This window comes from Chaetura pelagica, unplaced genomic scaffold (genome assembly GCF_000747805.2).
Source record: "Chaetura pelagica isolate M959 unplaced genomic scaffold, ChaPel_1.0 scaffold1341, whole genome shotgun sequence".
In the NCBI taxonomy this organism is placed as follows: domain Eukaryota; kingdom Metazoa; phylum Chordata; class Aves; order Apodiformes; family Apodidae; genus Chaetura; species Chaetura pelagica.
Window position 1 is genome coordinate 349775 of NW_009952053.1, and position 6679 is coordinate 356453.

The 6679-nt window shown below is 50.3% G+C and overlaps 1 protein-coding gene across 1 annotated transcript in view; it reads left to right on the forward strand.

Moving 5' to 3' along the window:
- Nucleotides 1-6679, forward strand: part of PCSK1 (proprotein convertase subtilisin/kexin type 1) — a 39388-nt gene that overhangs the window by 557 nt on the left and 32152 nt on the right. The gene's annotated exons all lie outside the window — the stretch shown is intronic.

Sequence of the window (6679 nt, forward strand, 5' to 3'; positions counted from 1 at the left end):
TTCCCAGCTGACATTGGTGCTCCAGTAGCTCAAGCACTTGCACCTTTCAAGTGGGATGTTCATAGTTTGGCACAAACGAGGAGTGGAGTCGTGAGATGGAAGGAATGAGATGGAAGGAGTGAGATGGGAGCCATGAGATGGAAGGAATGAGATAGATGGAAGGAGTGAGATGGGAGCCATGAGATGGGATCACACCATCAGCCCTCGGGAGCATCTGGAGGCAGAGGGTGGAGGTGGGAGTTCCTCAGCAGGGCAGGACTGGGAGCATGGACACCTGAAACACTGCCCTGAGGAGGAGCAAAGCACCAGCACCAGCCTCACACGTCCACAGCCTGACACTGCTTTGGCTGTGCTGGCCAAGCCAACCTGTTGGCCAAGCCCAGCCAACACTTGGAATTCAGCTGGACAATGGACTTCAATTTATTCTTCATTCCTCATGCAAGCCAAAGTTGGGTGTTTCAAGGTGAGACAAGGATGAGAGGAATCTTCCCCTGTTAAAAAAGTCAGCCTGGATCCAGGCAGGTCTCACAGAGGGCATGTGCCTCTGCTGGCAAGGAGACCTCCAGACACAGACCTGGCTTCAGAAGGGCAGTTGGTGCCATCAGCTTGGCCAGGTCTTTCCCAACCCAAACAGTTCTGTGTTCCTTCTCCCTCATCTGTGTTCATTAAGGACCCAGCACTGACTTGTAGTTTAGTTTCCCACAGTGTTCATAGAATCTTAGAATCATAATTAAGGTGGGAAGGGACCCTAAAGATCACCCAGCTCCAACCCCCCTGCCATGAGCAGGAACCACCAGCCCAGGCTGCACAAACCTCATCCAGCCTGGCCTTAAAAACCTCCAGGGATGGGGCATGCTCTTCAGTGAGACTGCCCTTTCTTCACACAACAAATTTTTCCTAACATTTTAACCTAAAGTCTTAATTTATCATGGCTTTTTTTGATACTTCCAAACAGTGAGACAGACTGAAGGGACAGACAATTCTTAATATAGCTTTTTATATAGCTCCAGTGGGGTTTAATTGCTGTACCTTGTATTTTTACTCTCCTCTCCTGTATTCATGGACTCTGCTCTTTCTGCTATTTTCTCTTTCTTTCTTGTTTTTTTTTTGGTCAGACTTGAAATAGAACATGAAGAGGGAGAGCTCTCTGCAAGAGCCATTGAAACATAATTAATCGATGCACCGAGTCTTCTGAAAGGACTCCTACAAAACTGTCCCCCCTAAATTAGACACGCAAAGACAATGCTAATTACAAATTCCCAGCAGTGTTTTCATCAGAGCTAAAGATTCCTTATGCTGCTGGTGCAATACAACAATTTATTAACGTATGGGTCCTCGCTTATGGATTTATCTAAGAGCTCGCAGGTGAGGACAATGGAGTCCTTTACCTCAAGGAAAGTATTTTTAATAGCATGACACAAAGATGTGGAATTTTTAAATGCTGGGCTGCACGTGCACGTAGCTGAAGTTGACAAAACACCCCCCTGCAACACGTTCTCTCTGCGATGGCAAAAAAGCAGGGTAAGAACCTGCAGCTGTGCCCTTTTCTGCGGCCAGCAGCAAAACTCCCCCCTGCGTGAGGGCTTTTTTCTTCTTCTCTCCCACATAATGCCACTACTGCTGCTTTTCTGGGCTGCCCTGCCTCCCCTGCAGCCCTGCCCGTGCGTTTTGCAGCCTTTCCTTCTGGTTTGTTTTTCCCCCCCTCTCTCCCCTTCTCTCGCGTCGGGTCGGAGCCGCCGAGCAAACAGAACCATCCGGGTGGGCACAGATGGAGGGATGTTCACCCACTGCCTCCTGCGGGCCTGGTTGGTGGTGCCTGGTGCCCCCCCAGCCCCTCCTGGAGCTGGGGCAGGGCTGGGGGGCATGTTTGCCTTCCCTTTGCACAGGCACCATTAGCCGCTCTCACGCGCCGCTGCCCCGGCAAATGAAGTGCCCCAAAATAAACATCCCCCCCCCCCCAATCCCCAGGGCCAGCTCGGTGGTAGTAATTGATGGGAAAACAGGTGTTCCCCGTGTTCCTCTGTGATTGCCTACACGTGTGGCTGCTCCTGGGCTGCCCTTCAGGCACTCCTGAGTGTTGGCAGGGGGAAAAGAGACGGTGTTGCCGAAAAAGAGGGGGTCCCGGGGGTGCTCTTCTGCTCCACAGCCAAATCAGGTACAAGCAGCACAGGCCTTCTCAGTTTTTAAAGGATTGAACCTGCAGCAGCCACCACGTTCCACTTTATCCATCAACCTGCACTTCTTTCAGGAAGTGGTTGCTCTGACCTGGCAAGTCCAAGCCACGTGTCACAAATAAAGAGCCCCCATCTGAGTGGTGTTCACCTTCTAAAAACAGGCCTTGCAAGCAGAACCAGTGAAATGGAGCTGACACCTGTGTAACCAGCTGGTTTTACACTTCACAGCCTGCAGTTGTGCCTTGCAGAAGCATTTGGCTCCTGGCAGCTGTGTGAGATCTGGTCTGGCAGTGATCACAGGATGTCAGGGGCTGGAAGGGACCTCCAAAGATCCTCCAGTCCAACCCCCCTGCCAGAGCAGGACCAAACCAGGGCAGGTCACTCAGAAAGGCATCCAGACAGGGCTGGAAAGTCTCCAGAGAAGGAGACTCCACAGCCCCCTGGGCAGCCTGTCCCAGGGCTCTGTCACCCTCACAGCAAAGAAGTTCTTCCTCATGTTGAGGTGGAACTTCCTGGGCTCCAGTTTGAATCCATTGCCCCTGGTCCTGTCCCAGGGCACAAGTGACAAGAGCTTGTCCTGCCTTCTTGCTGCCCTCATGTGTTTATGGACATTCATTAGATCACCTTTGGTCTCCTCTCCAGCCTGAACAGCCCCAGGTCTCTCAGCCTTTCCCCATCAGGTGTTCCAGTCCCTTCATCATCCTCGTGGCCTCCCTTGGACTCTCTCCAGTAGATCCCTGTCCCTCTGGAACTGGGCAGCCCAGAACTGGACACAACACCCCAGGTGTTCATGATGTGCAGACTTTAGCATGAGCTACAGGCAGAAATATCAGTGGTCACTTTTGATAACAGGCTTTCTGCAACACATGGTCCTTCCAGACCAAAACACTTAGGGGAGAGAACAGGAGAAAAGAAAGTGTTGTTGGCAGCTCCTGGGGGTCAGGGTGGGAGCTGGAGCTGCTCTGCCAGACCAGCAGCAAGGCTGGCTCAGAGGCTGCTCTGGCAGAGCAGCCCCAGGAAGCTCCCAGGGCTGCCAACACACTTGGTCTAGCACTGGGTTGGATCTTTGATCTCCAGGCATTGATCTCTTCCCCAGAAGATGTGTCTCTGTCTCGGCATCACTGTTTTTTTCCAGAGACTCTGCTTTGGCTCTGGAACTTCCCTGGCACCAAGGCTTGGTCTCTTCTCTCTCCATCACCTGCAGGGAGGCAGGAACATGTCCAGGTCACACATACCTGCCTCTTCTGGCTTCTCACAGGGACAGCTTATTGTTTACCCATCAAGGACATCCAATATTTTAACCTACTTAAGTTTACAGGTTGGATAAAAGCTCTGTGGGTAGAAAAAAGAAAAAAAAAAGAAGAAGAAGAAAAAAAAGCTTAGTTGTATTTTGCAAAAATAAAATGGGAAAACTGTGGAGCTGTTGGAGAGAGGCCAGAGGAGGCCTCGGAGATGCTGGGAGGGCTGGAGCAGCTCTGGAGCCAGGCTGGGAGAGTTGGGGTGTTGAGCCTGGAGAAGAGAAGGCTCCAGGGAGACCTGAGAGCAGCTTCCAGTGGCTGAAGGGGCTCCAGGAAAGCTGGGGAGGGGCTTGGGACAAGGGCAGGGAGGGATGGGAGCAGGGGGAAGGGTTTCCAGCTGGCAGAGGGAGCTGGAGCTGAGATGGGAGGGAGAAATTCTGTGCTGTGAGGGTGGGGAGAGCCTGGCCCAGGTTGCCCAGGGAAGCTGTGGCTGCCCCATCCCTGGGGGTGTTGAAGGGCAGGTTGGATGGGGCTTGGAGCAGCCTGGGCTGCTGGGAGGTGCCCCTGCCCATGCAGGGGTGGGACGGGGTGGGCGTTGGGGTCCCTTCCAAAACAAACCAGCCTGGGATTCTGTGAGTAACTGCTGTAGCCTTTCAAAACTAGTCCATCTCCCTTCTTCATGGACATCTCCTTGGAGGATCAGAACGGCAGGTACAGAAATACAGCTGTGGCCTGAGACCTTCACATGCTGTGTGACAACCTGGAGAAATCCCAGCAGTGAAACTCCTGGGCATGAGGCAGCTGGAATGTTGCCTTTGGCCATAGTGGGGGGAGGTTTTCATGTGGGGTAAGGGCAGTTCCAGTACCATATTCATCCAGATGTTGTGCAGCAAGTTACCAAACATGAACAACAAGATCTTCAATGCACCCCAGAACAGAAACTGGCAAATCTAAATCTTTACAATTGCTGACGTGATAGAATATTTGGCCCAAGATTCCTGCCCATGAATTTTGAGTTCATTTACATCCCTGTAATATACTCTTCTTATTAAAAATATATATATTTTACTAAGGTACTGGTGATGTACACCCTCGTGGAGGCAAAATGAGGACAGAGTGGTTTCATTCATGGCTCTCCTGCAACCTTTCAGGCCAGGATTTCATGGACACAGTGCTGATGGGCACCTCATCTCTGTGCAGGGAAACACTTTGCACTTGGTCTACAAGGAGACACTTCAGCTTGGGGAGCATAATGATCCCCACTCAGTTATCAGACCCTGAATAAAACCTCTAGAACTGCTATACTAACAATTCTCCACCAGATGCAAAGAGGTCCTTATGAGAACGTGGATGCCCTAGGAGCCCATCTATCCTGAATATCATGTTAAACTGAAATTATACACTAGAAATAATATCTTTATAATTGGTCTTGTGTTTGCTTCTGATTTTGCACGCAGGCAGAATCCCACTGGGCACGCCAGGGTCTGAATCAATCTTCCACTGATAAACAACAAACCTGAACTGTTGGTGGAGCATGAAACAATTATCATTGACTCCACCTGAGGCTGCTGAGCAAGGCTGCTCTTTTTTACTGCGCCGTTACTAGGTGGGAAAGCCGTGGGTTGGACAGCATCCTTCATCAGTGGATGGGATAGCCAAGCTCATGGGGCACATCACTCGTTCCCTGGCACAGCCCATCCAACTGGAACCCTCCAAGGACAGCCTGGTAAATAAACACACACATATGAAAGAAATCAACCACTTGGAAAAGACTGTTGAGGTTTTCAAAGCGGGGATGTAGATGTTCTAACTGCTGCTCCAGGCTTGGGAATACAAACCATCACACATCCATATGGCTCTCGTTTAATTCCTGTGTGCAGATCATGTTTCTGCACAGTTGCTTAACCCAAAATGCAAAATTCTGGCCAGGCTGTATTCCCAGCGACGAGAAGAGAGGGGTAAAAAGCCTTTTGAGTAGCACAGCAGTGGTAGAACTGACAGGGGAAACACCGTGTGGACGTGGACAAGCAGAAGCTCAGAAACCCTGCTGCAGGTGGAGCAGAGGGATCTCCAAGGCACCTGTCCAGAAAAATGAAGAAAATACATTTTTTTTTGGCAGTGATGACTGAGAAAATCAGGCATCAAGTACAATGCATTGCAATGAAATGAAAGCAGAAGCCTGAGTTGCTGGCTGGACCCTGACGAGCCCCGAGCTCCCGTGACACCGCGGGTGCGTTTCCAGGACGGGGCTGTGGTGTCACTTTATGGGCATTAATTAATTCTCTATCGATATTTATTGGGTTTATTTTTATTTTGTGGTGTTTCTTAACAGACTTAGCACCCAGCCACCCTTCTTCCCCTCCCCTGACCCGTTCAGATCCCTGAGATCTGGGGCTCCCCCACCCCCTCAGCTGCAGGGGATACATCCCCCTCATCCCTACAGGAACACTCAGGTCACTCAGTGGGCTCAGAAATTTTCCCATCCTGGCACAACAATGCCCGAGGCTGAGATTTCAGGCACTAAAATGATGGCCTTTTGCAGTATTTTTCCACTCCTCTTTGGTTTTGTTTTGTTGGGGTGTTTTTTTTTTTGTGTGTGTGTTCACATTTCCCAGTATCTTGGTGTTTTGGAAGGTAACAAGGAGTGGGGCAGGCACGTCTTTGTGGTGAGCAGAAGGAGGAAAGCAGGGTTAAACCACAGCTCTGCCCCCCAACAGCCCCTTCTTAACATTTCCAGTTTAAAAGTTGGAAGGATCAGGGGGTGGAATGCAGTGAACCACAAGCTGAAACTGCTCAGAGGTTTGGTTTCAGAGGCAGGAGCAAAAGCACTTCAGGGAGCATTAGGGAATGTTCAGAGGCATCTTCGTGTGAGGGGAGACAAGGAAATGGTAGTAGGAAGGGTAAATAATAATAATATAAAAAAAATAATAATAAAAGAAAATAACCACAACAGAAGGAGCTGAGGAAATGAAGATGCAAAATTAAAACCTGGGAATGAATGGGCACGTAACAGGAACTGCTGAGAGAAAGTGCAACGGGCAGACATAAATACATATATAGTGATATAAAAGAACTGGCTGTGAGAGAGATACACACGTATAAAGATACTGGAGGGTGATTTTTTAAGAGGAGTAACTGCCTGAGCATAGAGAGGAGGGTTTCATCACCGGGCAGGGCAGCAGTGCCAATTAATGCAGCCCTTGTTGTGCCGGGACTGCCAGGGGATCATCGGGACCCACAGCAGCTCCCGGGGTGCCCGCTCGTTTG